Here is a 16162-nt window from a genome sequence, read left to right as displayed (position 1 = left end):
TCAGGCGGAGCCCGACCAAAACCACTTACCGCCTACAGCTCACTCGAAATCTCACCTATTTCGGAACTCAAAACATATATATTTGCATGTATAAACCCTTTCAGGTCTGGTTTATCGCTTTATTCACATTTTCTTTTTTTTTTCGTTCATTTAATGAAAATGCGATTTACATTGAAAAACCCTTTTACCAGACTTGAAATATTATCAAATTTCACCCATAATCCTATCGGGTCCGTTTTCATCACATCAACGCTTTGTTCTATGTATTTTGTTTATTTAACTAAAACCCGAAATACAAAGGAAAACCCGGTTTTCCAGATCTCAAAATATATCAACTATCGTTTATAATTTTATCGAGTCTAGCTATCGCAGTCACAGATGTTATCGACCCCGCTCCTTTGCATAGCTTCAATGCGATAATGTGATATCACAATCACATATCGCTAATCCTTCGAGCTGTTTGTAAGTGCTCCTCTATAATCGTCGATTGTGATATTGCAAGTTAATCTGGATTGCTGATCTACGCGCATAGATCAATGACTCTCGTTTAATCGCACTGATTGCTATCGCATTTCCCATAGAGCCACCTCTGATAGACTCCGTCTGCCATTGCCGATTGCGATATGCCAATCAGATCTAGACCATTGATTGGCTAGATCCGACGGCTCTGATGCATTGTTCCTTTGACCTCTGATAGGCTCTGTTTTTCTCATTTTCTCTATGTTTTTTAGGCCCAATGGTGTTATCCGCCTTTTTTAAAGGTTTTCCCCTTGCGATAGTTTTTAACTATATGAAGACTTAGAGGGTTTTAGGATCCATTTGGATCATGCCTTCCCACTAAAAAGGATTTTGGACCACCAAAAGTGGGTCTTTAAGCATCAATCAAGCGAGGATACAACTTCCTCACTTGCCCAATCTCTATCCATCTTGCACTACTTGGTTTTGAACCTTTGAGTCTGATTCTGAGGTACTCAACATCCCCTCTACGCGTAGTTCTCACCTTCCTGTCTAGAACTGTATCTTCCTGCAACTCATTGAGATATTCAAGCAACAGATCATCAATTGAAGACAACTGACTTTGCTCTTCGGGATCTTCAATCAATGAAGGTTCAAACAGTCTCAAGTTCTCAGCATTAACTACTAAATAGATGTGCATGTAAGCTGGAAAATCAAGGAGAAAAGCCTTCTCACCAATCTTCTCAATTATCTTGAAAGGCCCATACCTTATTGGCTTCAGCTTCTTACCTTCACCTTGCATTCTTTCTTTGCTAATGTACAACCAGAATTGATCACCAACTTGGAAGCTATGCTCAATTCGATTCATATCATGCCTTGCCTTGTACTTGGCCTGGATTCTCTCCAACTGTTCTTGTACTGCCTGGTGAATTTCTTGGATCTGTTCAATGAACTTGGTTGCTTTGTCCACATCACTGTTTCCATCAACTGCTATGTCTTTATTAAAGACAAAATCCAAGGGAGACCTTGGTGTAAAACCAAAACAAGCCTTAAAAGGAGATCTCTATGCAGAAGAGTGTTTAGCATGGTTGTAAGCATGTTGCACATAACACAAATGTTCATCCCAAAGCTTGGGATGCTTGCTGCAATAGCCCCTGAGCAATTGGATCATTGTCCTATTGAAAACCTTTGTTTGGCCATCTGTTTGTGGATGAAATGATGTGCTCTTCTTCAATCTGGTGTCCATCAACTCCCATAGACTTGACCAAACTTCCCAACAAATTGGGAATCTCGATCAGATACAATAGAAGTGGGTAACCGAAAATGAACCCATACATGTTGAAAGAACAATTTTGTTGTTTGTTCAGCTGTAATCCGCTTGTTACAAGGTATTAAAATACACATTTTGTTGAACTTGTCCACAATAACATATAAATAATCATGACCTTTTCTAGATTTTGGCAATCCCCCAACAAAGTCCATGGAAACACTTTCCCAAGGATGAGAAGGAACTGGAAGTGGAGTGTCGAAGCCTAGTTTTCTATTGTTGGGCTTTCTTTTAGCACACATGGTACACCCTTTAATATATCTAGAAATTGTTTCATGCATTCTTGGCCAATAACATAACCTTTGCAGCTATGAAATTGTTTTACAAAAATGACCTGATATTAGAGAAGTATGTGCTTCTTGGATTATGTTAACTCTTTCAGTTTGAGGAATGCATAATTTTCCCAAATGATGTAAGAGTTGGTCCTTAACATGATAATCCAATTCTTCTACTTGTTTGCCATGACTTAAAGTTGCATATACATCTTTAAAATCTACATCTTGAGCATATTGTTCAATGTAGCTTTCATGCAATACTGAGTTATGCTTAAGTATAGTAGATGCATTTATGATTGGTCTGGATAACATATCTACAACCTTATTGTGCATGCCTTTCTTATATCTGATGACAAGATGAAATTGTTGTAGAAAACCCATCCACCTATAGTGTCTTGATTGCTACAATTTAGTTTGTGAGTGCAAATATTGAAGTGGTTGATGATCAATATGTATAACTGTTTCTTTGCCCATTAGGTAATGTTTCCACTTTTTCACACTCTGTACTAATGCATAGAATTCTTTATTATATGTGGGATAATTAACTACTGCAGAATTAAATGTCTCAGAATTGGGTTTACCATGTTGCATCAACACTGCTCCCATGGCATAGTCACTGGCATCTATTTCATTCTCAAATGATCGTTGAAGATCTGGCTGTGCTAGTACTAGTGCTATACTAATTTTTTATTTCAAGGTGTCGAAGGCTTTTTGTTGTTTTCCTCCCCACTGAAACACCTTGTTCAATCTTGTCAAAGCATGTAAGGGAGCTGCAATCAAGGAAAAGTTAGCAATAAACTTTCTCCAATATTGTGATGCTCCTAGGAAGCTCCTAACTTCTATAGCAGATTTGGGTTTAGGCTAGTTCACAATGACTTCAACCTTAGAGGGATCTATCTTCAATTCACCACCCCCTACAATATGACCCAAATAATTTAAAGAACTTTTGCCAAATTCACATTTTGATAATTTCACATAGAGATTTTCTCTTTTCAAAACATCTAGAGTCTACTTTACATGCTTCAAATGTTCTTCCCATGTTTTACTGAAAAAAAGAATGTCATCTAAATATACAATTACAAAATCATCAATAAAAGGTCTGAGTACATCATTCATAACTCTCATGAAAGTGGCAGGAGCATTCGTTAAGCCAAAAGGCATAACTATCCATTCATATAGCCCTTGCTTTGTTTTGAAAGCAGTCTTCCATGCATCTTGTTCTGATACTTTGACCTGATGATAGCCACTATGCAGGTCCAAATTGGAAAAGTAAACCGCTTCTTTCAACTGATCTAATAGATCATCTATGCGAGGAAGAGGATAATGATTCTTGATCATTATTTTATTCAGTGCTCTGTAATCAATGCACATCCTCCATGAACCATCTTTCTTTCTCACCAACACAATTGGAGATCCACATGGTGATGTGCTTGGTCTGATGAACCCTTTTTTGAGCAGCTCCTATAGCTACTTCTTGATCTCTGCATTCTCTAAATCGGGTAACCTATACATTCCGATGTTAGGCAATGGAGCATCTTGGTGCAAATGAATATTATGTACTATTTCCCTTTTGGGTGGCAGACCTTTAGGTTCTTGAAATAGGATATCATATTCTGAAACAACTTTTTCTAAATCGGCTTTCTGTTTAGCATCACAGCCTTCAAATGCATTGGTTTTATCAAGGGTCTTTTCCTTTACAACCATTAGTAAAAATTGCTTGCATGAGTTTACAATTCTTTTCATCTACCCTGAGTTTATGAGAGTGTAGTTATTTTTGAGCTGATGAGCTCTTATAATATATTCTATTGCATCTTTTGTGAGTTGATACTTATTTTTAGTTCTATATAAAATGGCTTTTCTATCATACACGTAAGGACTTCCTAAAACAATACCACATATATCCAAGGGAACTATATCTAACTCAACCTCATCTACAAAAGTTGACCCAATAACAAACCTAAGTTTACATTGTCTAGTCACTTGTAGCTTTGCTTTATCACATACCCAACCCAATGGATATGTCTTCTTGTGAGGTGTTGTTAGTAAGCCCAACTTCTTTACAATTGTTTCAGAAATCAAGTTTACTTGTGAACCACTATCAAATAAATTATCAATCTTTTGGTTCTTGGAAATAACTCTAATATGAAAAAGCTCATGTCTTTTCCTCTCATTTTCTTCATTATCAATAGATTGTGCAGAATTACTTGTAGATGCTTCTGAATAGCAGCAATAGTCTTCTTCTTCTTACCACAAAACTTCTTGGGTTTCAGCTCTGGATGCAAAGACCAATAGTGTTCATCATCATGCCCATCCTTCTTGCAGTGAGTGCATGAAGGTTTGTCTTTCTGTACAGTGTTTCTCTTCCTCTCCTTCCATTTTTGCTTCTTATTTTCCTCGTTCTTGCTTGCAGATGGTTTTGATGATCCCCAAATATCTGGGTTCACATTCTTGCCTCTCACCTCTAGATGTGTAGCCCAAACTGATACATCATCTAGACTAGTGGGATTAAACATGAGAATGGTGTGCCTCAAATAGTTATGTAAACCACCTATATACTTCAACAAAGTTTCAGGTGAGTCTATAGAAATGCCTAGAGTTAAAGATCTTTTTCTAAATTCCTAGGTATAGCTTTGTACACTTTGGCCCTTTAATTGGCGCAAAGTTTTCCAACTCATCATTGCTTGTTGCATATAAGCTAGTGGATAGAAAAAAAAATTAATGGCAAAAAAAATTCATTCCAGGTAGAAAGAATTTTACCATGCTTCTTCAAATCAGCTTGTGTCCTGCCTTCCCACCACACTAGGGTAGTTCCTCCAAGGAAAAGGCTAGCTAGCTAAATCTTTCTCATTTCTGAATTAATGTTCTGCACCCTGCAATATACATCAATCTGTCTAATCCAATTATCTAGCTTTTATGCATTTAATTCACCATCATAAATTGGTAAATCAAATTTCACATCTAATTTAATCACATCAGTTTTCTTCTTTTTCTTTTCAAGGCTAGTTTTATGTGAAGAAGATGATGAGGATGGTGATGATGGAGTAGATGGTGGAGAGGGCCTCTCTTCTTTTCCTTTGCCTTCTGGATGGCCATCTAGAAGAGGTTCCTTTGCTCCTTTTTTTGTTTGAGATGCTGAAGTGCTTTCACCTCGGCCTTTCTTAAATTCTCGATACATCTCTTCCACCATGGCTCTCATGGTCATGAAACTATCCATGAACTAAGAGTCTGATTCCGATGAGGTTTGTTCTGCCATCCTCCTCCTAGGATAGACTCTTCCAATTTCTGGATTAGTCTCAACAAGTTTTCCTTCTCCTAGTTTGAGCTTTGACCTAGTTAGCATTCAACAATCCAGCACAAGCTTGTCTAACCTTAGCAAACCTAAAGCTATGATACCACTTGATCTGATAATGAGATCTTAGACAATTATTAAGGTATTACAAACTCATGTGCATGGATTTTCCTATATTACTTAGTGCAATGGATCGATAAGATTGCAAATAACATAGACAATGAAGTAGTTAAAGAAACATAATAGACACACATAACACAGCAAGATAATCAAGGAGTTCACCCAACACTCCTGGGCTACTTCTCCTAGTCCAACCTTCAACAGTGACCTCTCTATTATGTCTTTGAAAACAGAGTTTTTACAAAAGTGAGCTCAATTTGAGTCTCACACAACAAATACAAAACAACAAGGTTTTACTTGGATCCCCCAAGTCTTCGCGAGTACATAGATTCTACTCACTGAATCTCTATCTCTGTTTGCTCTCTGTCTCAACACTTCCTGCCTCTGTCTTCTGTCTTTTGTGGCTTTTAAACCAATCAACACTATCTGATCATTTCCCCTTCTCGGGCTCTCTGGCTCCCAACCTTTGTCCGCTCGAATCCCCTTCTGAGCATTAGAAATCATGGCATAACGTCTTCAAGAAAGGTGGCCACCTGTTCTACAATGGAAGGGACTATCGGGTCTTTGAAATCAGCAAAAATAGTGTTCTCTATTTACATAGAGAAATACACTAAAACACAGGAAAATTCGCTAAATTTTCATTTATCGGATTTGAAATTTTATAAATTTTGCCTTGTAACTCCTATCGGGTTTGCCTGTATATCACCATCGCATATCCATTGTTGATCTGAGAGATTTTGATCCAACGAATCAGGTTCATTTCGGGCGGCTCATGCATACGGGGGTTAACCTCCCGAAAAGGGTGGTTTTCTCTCTTTGGGGCCTGGCCACATGGTAGCCAGTGTATGGGCTCGGGCGGAGCCTAGACAAAACCACTTACCACCTACAGCCCACCCGAAATCCCACCTATTTTGGAACTCAAAACATATATATTTGCATGTATAAACCCTTTCGGGTCCAGTTTATCGCTTTATTCACATTTTCTTTTGTTTTTCGTTCATTTAACGAAAATGCGATTTACATTGAAAAAACCCTTTTACCGGACTTGAAATATTATCAAATTTCACCCATATTCCTATCGGGTCTGTTTTCATCACATCAGCACTTTGTTCTATGTATTTCGTTTATTTAACGAAAACGTGAAATACAAAGGAAAACCCTGTTTTCCAGATCTCAAAATATATCAACTATCATTTATAATTTTATCGGGTCCAACTATTGCAGTCACAATTATTATCAGCCTCGTTCCTTTGCATAGCTTTGATGCGATATTTCGATATCGTAATCGCATATTGTTGATCCTTCAGGCCGTTTGTAAGCGCTCCTCTGTAATCACTGATTGCGATATCAGGAGTTAATCTGGACTGTTGATCTGCGTGCATAGATCAATGGCTCTCATTTAATCGCGTTGATCGCTATCACATTTCCCATAGAGCTACCTCCGATAGACTCTGTCTACCGTCACCGATTGTGATATGCTGATCAGATCTGGACCGTTGATTGGCCAAATCCAAAGGCTCCGATGCATTGTTCCTTTGACCTCCGATAGGCTCTGTTTTTCTTGTTTTCTCTATGATTTTCAGGCCGGATGGTGTTATCCACCTTTTTTAAAGGTTTTCCCCTTGTGATAGTTTTTAACTATATGAAGACTTAGAGGGTTTTAGGTTCCATTTGGATCAACTACATAATTTGAATGGTGAACAACATAGGATTGGAGGAGGAAGAGGAGGAAATAGGGGGGGTGGAAGAGGTGCAGGAAGAGGAAGAGGAAGAGGAGAAGACATAAATCTAGAACCCTTTGGATTTCCTATCCTCGATGAAGATACAATTGTGGCAATGAAAAATATCTCACCCTCTATCCTTCCAAATTTTCATGGACTAAGGAGTGAAGATCCTATTAGGTCCCTATAATACTAGTGATTACCCCATTACTATTGTTGTTTTATCCCTTATTAATATTGTTGTGCCCATATTGTCCCCATATTGTTATTACTGTGCCCCATAGGATCCCTCTATTGTTATTTTTGTGCCTTTATATTATTATTGTTAGGTCGGCTGGGCTATATTGTGACTCCTTAGACTCCTATATATATAAGGGAGGTTTTGTCATTTTAATCACGAAAGAATCATTCAGTTTTGTAATGTAAAGGAGGTTGCCCCCTTGAAGAGGCTGAATTCTAAGGCGTTGATCTATCTTTTCTATCTTTTTGTGAGCTGGTTTCATAACATTTGGTATCAGAGCTTTGTATTCTAGGGTTTCGCTGCTCCAAATAGGTCATCATGGAATTTTCGCTATAACGTTTTGTCTGTGACATTTCAGAAGCGAAAAAAAAAACCCATTTGAGACAAAATCGCACTGAATCTCGAGTCTAAATTTCAAAGCTTTTCACACTATATTTGCGGAGATATGATCTAAGGAATTTGGTCTTTTTGTAGACTCCTGAATTACATTCCAAACAGGTGACCTGGGGAATATCGTCATAACTTTCTCTCTGAGCATCAGATTAAAATCATAAGAAGGTACAGAAAGAGGACGGACTATAGTTTGTTGTATATATTTTTCAGAGCCAAAGGTCGAAACAGGGACACGTGGCACATCGTACAAGTTCGCTCTACTGAACTAGTCTATAATTAGGTCACTGTGGGAGATTTGGCATAACTCTTCCTTGGAGAATCCAATTTGGATCAGATTGAAGGCATTGGAAACAGGACATAGAGGGCTATTGCAGGTCGTAATTTTAGAACTGGATGATCCGAAATTACAGAGATACATTAGAGGCAATATCGAGCTCCTAAAAAGTGAAAAAAGGTGTGTAGATTTTTTTAAATTTTTGCTTAAGCTTGGTTTGAAAAATTATTTTGAAGGAATTCAAAGGGCATCGTAGAGAATTATTATCGGTAACTGATGCCCCGAGGAAAGAAAATGCAAACACCTAGTAAACAACCTGAAAGTTCTAGCATGACTTATGAAGAAGAGGAAGAAATGCAACATGATATATCAAAATTACGAGACCAAGTGCAACAAATGTCACTAGCACAAAAAGTAACAAAATCTAAGATGGATGGTTTAAAGAAAGATGTAGAAGCTAAGATGAATGATGTGGAAGCTAAGATGGATGATTTGAAGATAGATTTGAAGATAGATTTGAAGACAGATTTGACAAATTTTCTACAAGAAATACTTAATGGTGAAAGGGTAGTAAAGGAAACTCATGATGCGAACAAAAGATATGTTAATCATGATTTCATAGACTCTAATGCTGGATCAAAGACCCACCATATTCCAAAAATCGATATGAGGAAGTTTGATGGCAAGGATCCGACAACATGGGTATTACAAATGGAGCAATTTTTCGATCTCAATAATGCGCAAAACACACAAAAGGTACGTATTGCAACTATATATTTGGAACCAAATCAGTTTGTATGGTATCAATGGCTTTGCTCTTGTAAACAAATTATCACTTGGGAAATTTTTATAGAAGAATTGACAGCACATTATGAGGATACAAAAAACAACACTTTTTTTAGCCAATTGATAAATCTCAAAAAAAAGGGTTCAATAATGGAGCACATTGAGATGTTCCAAAAATTGAACATAAGGGTAAAAAATATTCCAAAGGAGCATAGGATTGAAGTGTTCATAGGGACCTTAAAGGATAATATCCAACATGATGTTCGCCTTTGGGAACCTGATTCATTAGAGAAGGCATTCAGGTTAGCAAGAAAAATGGAAAGCAAAATTATGGCAACCAGGAAGCATACCACTCACAACTATAAAGATGGAACTGTTGTTGCCCCTAGTCTTCCACAAACTATAAGGTTGACACCACAAAAATTGGAAGAAAAAAGAGCAAAAGGGCTTTGTTACAGTTGTGATAGCAAATACACTAAAGGTCATAAGTGTGCTGAGAAGAAATTATTCTACATAGATTGTGAAGAGGAAGAAGAAAAGGAGCAAGAAAGGTCAAAATAAGAGGATATACTCCAGAAACAAAGCCTAGATAAAGAAGAAATGAATCCGACCATATCTTGTAATGCATTGGCTAGAATTACCACTCCTCAAACCAACAAGATAGAAGGACAAATCAAGAAGAAAAAGGTAATAGTGTTGATTGATTCAGCAAGTACCCAAATTTTTTTTCATTGTAAGATAGCAAAAGAATTGAATTGCTTCCTATATCTAGCACCAGAGTGTCAAGTGATGGTTGCAAATGGAGGAACGATAAATTGCTCTGGAAAGTGCCATAATATCAAGCTATCCATGGGATAATATGTATTGACTAGCCCAATGCTTTCCATCCCAATGGGAGGTGTTGATGTTGTACTAGGAGTCTAATGGCTACAATCCTTGGGTACAATAGCTTTTAATTTCTAAGAACTTTTCATGAAATCTTCTACAGAAGGAAAGGAAGTTGAATTAAGGGGTATTGCAGGGAAACCGGGAAAGATAATCAGCTCTAACAGTATGACAAAGCTTCTAAAAAAGGAATAAAGAGGTGTAATTGCACAATTATGTTCGCTAGATGTTTCCACATCGAAATCATCTATTTCTCTAGATCTCCAAAAGGTCTTGGACAATCATTCCAAGGTATTTGAGACTCCCAAAGGTATCCCACCTATTCGTGATCATGATCATGCTATTCATCTGATTCCAGGAAGTGTTCCTCCAAACATCAGGGCGTACAGATATCCCTATGCCCAAAAGAGTGAAATTGAACGTATGGTTGCAGATATGTTAGAGGCTGGTATAATTCAACCTAGTCAAAGTTCTTTCTCTGCTCTAGTAGTATTGGTGCATAAGAAGGATGGATCATGGCACATGTGTCTGGATTATAGGGAGCTCAATAAGCTCACTATTAAAGATAAGTTTCCCATTCCTATCATTGATGAATTGCTGGATGAATTGCATGGATCAATTTACTTCACCAAGTTGGATCTTCGTTCAAGATATCATCAAATCAGAATGAAGACTAAAGACATTCTGAAAATAGCTTTTAGAACTCATGAGGGTCATTATGAATTTTTGGTCATGCCTTTTGGCCTTACCAATGCACCTTCTACATTTCAAGATTTGATGAATTCCATTTTCAAACCCTTCCTTAGAAAATTTGTGTTAGTATTTTTTGATGATATACTAATCTACAACAAGTCTTAGAAGGATCATGTTGAACATGTTGACAGGGTGCTACAACTATTGGAGGAGAAACAATTATATGCAAAAAGATCCAAATGTTTCTTTGGAGTACAAGAGGTGGAATATATGGGTCATATTGTATCTCATGAAGGAGTTAAGGTAGACCCTAGAAAAATTAAAGCCATTAAGGAATGGAAAATCCCCACATCCATAAAGCATCTGCAAGGATTTCTCGGGTTGATAGAGTATTATCGCAAGTTTGTTAAGAATTATGGGAGAATAGCAGCACCTCTAACAACATTATTGAAGAAAGATGCATTTTCATGGACTTCAGAAACAACAAAGGCCTTCGAACATCTTAAAGAGGTAATGTGCCAAGCACCAGTCTTAGCTACACCGGACTTCACAAAAACCTTTATTGTGGAATGTGATGCTTTAGGAAATGGAATTGGTGCTGTTTTAATGCAAGATGAAAGACCCATTGCTTTTGAAAGTCGTCCAATCAAGGGAAAGTTTTTACACAAAGCTATTTATGAGAAGGAAATGTTGGCAATACTACATGCACTTAAGAAATGGCAACCCTACCTAATGGGAAGACACTTCAAGGTAAAAATGAATCATGATAGCCTTAAATACTTTTTAGAACAAAGATTATCCTCTGAAGAGCAACAAAAGTGGGTCACAAAGATGTTGGGTTATGACTTTGAAATCATCTACAAAAAAGGGAAGCAAAATGTGGTGGTAGATGCACTCTCAAGAAACGATGAGGATGTGGAAGCATTGTTGTGTGTCATTTCAATTATCCAACCAGATTGGATAAATGAAGCAAGGGAGGAATGGAAGAATGATGAAGAAGTGTGGGAACTTATTCGAAAGTTACAACAAGATTCCAGTACATCTAATACATTTAGCTGGAAAAATGATTCATTATGGTACAAAGATCGCTTATACCTCTATAAGAATTCCCAACTCAAACAAAAGATTATTATGGAATTGCACACTTCTCCCTTAGGAAGGCACTCAGGATTTTTAAAAACTTACCACAGGGTTAAGAAGGAAATTTTTTGGGATGGCGTTAAATCGGATATTCAAAAGTTTGAGGCAGAATGTTTGGTTTGCCAACAAAATAAAGTTGAAACAATTAAGACCCCGGGTCTGTTACAACCTTTAGCCATTCCAAGCCAACGTTGGGAGGAGGTTTCAATGGATCTTATCACAGGTTTACGCAAGTCTAAGGGAAAGAGTGTCATCATGGTGGTAGTTGACAGACTTACCAAGTATGCACACTTTTGTGCATTATCACATCCATTTAAATCTAGTACAGTTTCTACCACATTTATGGAAACAATTCGAAAGCTACATGGAAACCCAAATATTATTGTAAGTGACAGAGATCCCATTTTCACTGGAAATTTTTGGACTGAATTATTTTCTTGTCTTGGTACTTAGTTAGATCATAACTCATCTTATCATCCTCAATCTGATGGGTAAACTGAGATAGTAAACAAATGTTTGGAAGGATATCTTTGTTGCTTTGTATCTAATAAAAGGACACAATGGGTCAAATGGTTGCCTCTGGCTGAATGGTGGTATAACACTTCCTTCCATACAGCAACAAAAATGACCCCATTTATGGCACTTTATGGATATACGCCACCATCCATCACATCATATTTAAGAGAAAATTCTAAAGTTCAAGCAGTGGAACATCACATCGAGCATCAACAACAAGTCCTCCAACTCTTAAAGGATATCCTCGTGTTGGCACAGAATAGAATGAAACAACAAGCAGATCAACATCGCAGCGAAAGAAGTTTTGATGTAGGTGATTGGGTATTCCTATAGCTACAAACATATAATAGATGTCCCTCAAGCAAGCTAAGAAGGATAATGACTTATCACCAAAGTATTATGGTTCGTACAAGGTTTTGCAAAAGATTGGTACTATGGCATACAAATTGGAGCTTCCTGCAGCTTCTCGAGTGCACCTAGTTTTCCATGTTTCATCTTTAAAGAAGGTTATAGGCGACAAGCTCCCAATTTAAACAATATTGCCAGAACTTGACGAGGAAGGCAAAATTATATTGGAACCGGAAGCAATCACAGAAACAAGAACTCGACAGCTACTAAATCGATCAATTTTGGAGTATCTCATCAAGTGGAAGAACTTATCTGCTGAAGATTCCACATGGGAGGATGATAATTTTATACAGAGGCATCCAAAACTACTCAAGCATTGAGGAAAACACTTTTTTGAAGGAGAGGGGCATGTTAGGTCCCTATAATACTAGTGATTACCCCATTACTATTGTAGTTGTATCCCTTATTAATATTGTTGTGCCCTTATTGTCCCAATATTGTTATTACTATGCCCCATAGAATCCCTCTATTGTTATTTTTGTGCCTTTATATTATTATTGTTAGGTCGGCTGGGTTATATTGTGACTCCTTAGACTCCTATATATAGAAAGGAGGTTTTGTCATTTGAATTATGAAAGAATCATTCATTTGTGTAATGTAAAGGAGATTGCCCCCTTGAAGAGGCTGAATTCTAAGGTGTCGATCTATCTTTTCTATCTTTTTGTGAGCTAGTTTCATAACAGATCCTGAAACATTTCTATTTGAATTTGAAGTCTTGTGTAGATCATATGATTATCTGCACAATGCTCAAAAGCTAAAATTATTCCCTGCAACCTTTAAAGATGCAACATTAAAATGGTTTATGACTTTAGGAATAAACTCCATAAGAACATGGGAACAAATGAAAACTACATTCTTAGAGAAATATAAGGACTACTGCATGCACCATAATATTAAGGATGAAGTCTTTAAAATGGTACATAAAGAAGATGGAAATCTTAAAGACTTCGTTGAAAGATTTGCAATTTTAAAAGGGAAAAAATGAATAATCTATATGAGGAAACTTTGAAATATATCTTATTTAAATCCATTAGAGATGAGTGGATTGATCTTCTCAATCTAATGGGTAAGGGATACATTTCTCAGTTGTCACTAGGATAAATTTGTGAGTTATGCATACACATTTCAAGAGGTAAAGCAAGAACCACAAAAAATCCAAGAGAACCTCTTTTATCAAGGATTAATAAATTTGCAGATGGGACAATAAGTAGAGAAGAATTAGGAAATTTGTTTGCTAATTTTAAAACAGATAATTTAGGGAGTCTTAGTGAACAAATTGACACCCTTAAAATACAAAATAAGCAAAAAGTTGAAAATGGTACATTGTCCAATTTTTTGCCCTAAGTGCAGAAATAAACATGTATTGAGAGAATGTCCTCTTAATTTAAAGAGTGTAGAAACTTGTGATATATGTGTGGAAAATCATGATACAAAAGAATGTCCCTCAATACCAAGTCTTAAAGTTGTCCGTCGGGAAGAAGGAGTACCAAATCATGCATATCATCTTTGTTTTATTGCTAAAATACCTTGGCAGAATCCATAGCCAAATACAACTCAAGGCTTTAACCATTTTCACAATCATCGCAAAGTAATTGGACTGCACCAATGCCTTGGAAATCTTGGCCACAACCTTGGTCAAAAGGATGGAAAAATCCTTATGGAAAGTACCCCCAATATCCTCAATATCCTCATTTTCAATGATCATAACCTACTTTTCCTCCACAATATTATCCTCAACACATTCAACAAACTCAACCTCACAATTTGAATCCCCAATTTCATTACCATTTCCTCAAAGACCAAACCAATTTCCTACCCAACCACTCCCAAATCCGAACAATAATAGAAACTCGCAACCTATTTACAATATGGAAGGACAAAATTTTCAAACTTACATGATAACTCCACTTGATCTAAACAATGTTCAACTTAGATCTAGTAGAATTTTAGAAAAAATGTCCCCATCAATTATTATTTAAGAAAGTGAAAAAGAAAAGATCTCTAAAGAAGAGAAGTCTCTTAATGAAAAAGAAAAAACTAAAAAACAAGTTACTCCAACACATTCAAATAACTCAACTCCTATTATGGAACAACCTTCAGTGTCTGTTTCAAAACCACCTTTTCCTGAGAGATTAAAAATTGATGAAGGGGTAGAAAAATAGATTTTATTGCCTAATTATGATGTGTCAGATGAACTGAAGAATGTTTGCATAAATATTCCGTTGCTACAAGCCATTAAGGAAATACCAATTTTCGCAAAGAGAATTAGGGAATTGAGCATAAAAGGACCAAGGAGAAAAAGAAAAGAAATCAAAAGAATCCAACTAGTTGGAAAAATTACAGATATCATGATGGGTAAGACAAAAATTCATAAATATCTTGATCCAAGAATTCCAATTGTGAAACCAGACATTAATGGTGTATAGATCCCAAGTACATTGATTGATCTAGGAGAAACTATAAACATCATGAGTAAACAAACTATGAATCAATTAAAACTTTCTAATCTTCAATATACACCTACACTGTTACAATTGGCAGATAAATCCGTAATCAAACTTAATGGTGTATTAGAAGATATATATATATTATTGGGAATACCCTGTCAATTTTATTATTTTAACACCCAAGAATAACTTAGGAGGACATCCATTGATTCTAGGAAGACCATGGCTAGCTACAACTAATGCTTTTATAAGTTGTAGATCTGGTGATATGTTTATTTCTAATGGGAGCTCAACAAAGAAATTCACATTGTATCCACCTGCAAAAACAACAATAGAGGTTGAAAATGAAGAATGGATAGATGATGACATTGATATAAGACCAATCTTTGCTACTTCACAAATAGATGAGGAAGATTAAATTTTGAATTTAATAGAAAATAATGAATCTTCATCATATTGTGAATCTAGTTAGAGTTTTCAAGAACAATACCATATTAAATATTTATCATCTCGTCAACTATCCTTGCATTCTATGGAAAAATTTGGCAATTCTATAATTGAAATCATTCAAGGAAAAACTTTGAATATCAACAATAATTTGGGATAATTTCAAAAAAAAGAATTAATAAAGATGTTACAAGAACATTCCTCTACCTATGCATGGAAATATCTCGACATGAAGGGAATTGGTCATAATACTTGTATACATCCTATGTACATTGAAGAAAATGCCAAACCAATTCGACAACCTCAAAGAACAATGAATCCAAATCTAAGGGAATTTGTTAAGGAGGAACTACAAAAACTGTTGAATGTCAATTTCATCTATCCAATATCAAATAGTCAGTGGGTTTCACCCTTAGTAATTGTTCCTAAAAGAATGGAAAATGGAGCGTGTGTATTAACTATAGGGAATTGAATAAATCCACTTTAACAAATCACTTTCCAATTCCTTTCATAGATAAGATTTTAGATACAATGGCAGGAACGAAATATTTTTGATTCTAAGATGGTTTTAGTGGGTATAATCAAATCCAAGTATCCCCAGAAGACCAAGATAAAACTACCATTACCTGCCCATGAGGAACTTATGCTCACCGAGGACTTACTTTTGGATTATGTAATGCACCTGCAACATTCCAAAGAGAATTATTAGGCATTTTTTCTAATCTAATTCATGATTGTGTGGAA

This window comes from Pinus tabuliformis, chromosome 6 (genome assembly GCF_031772625.1).
Source record: "Pinus tabuliformis cultivar Carrire ecotype Pingquan chromosome 6, CPIR1, whole genome shotgun sequence".
Classification (NCBI taxonomy): domain Eukaryota; kingdom Viridiplantae; phylum Streptophyta; class Pinopsida; order Pinales; family Pinaceae; genus Pinus; species Pinus tabuliformis.
This window is presented reverse-complemented; position numbering follows the sequence as displayed.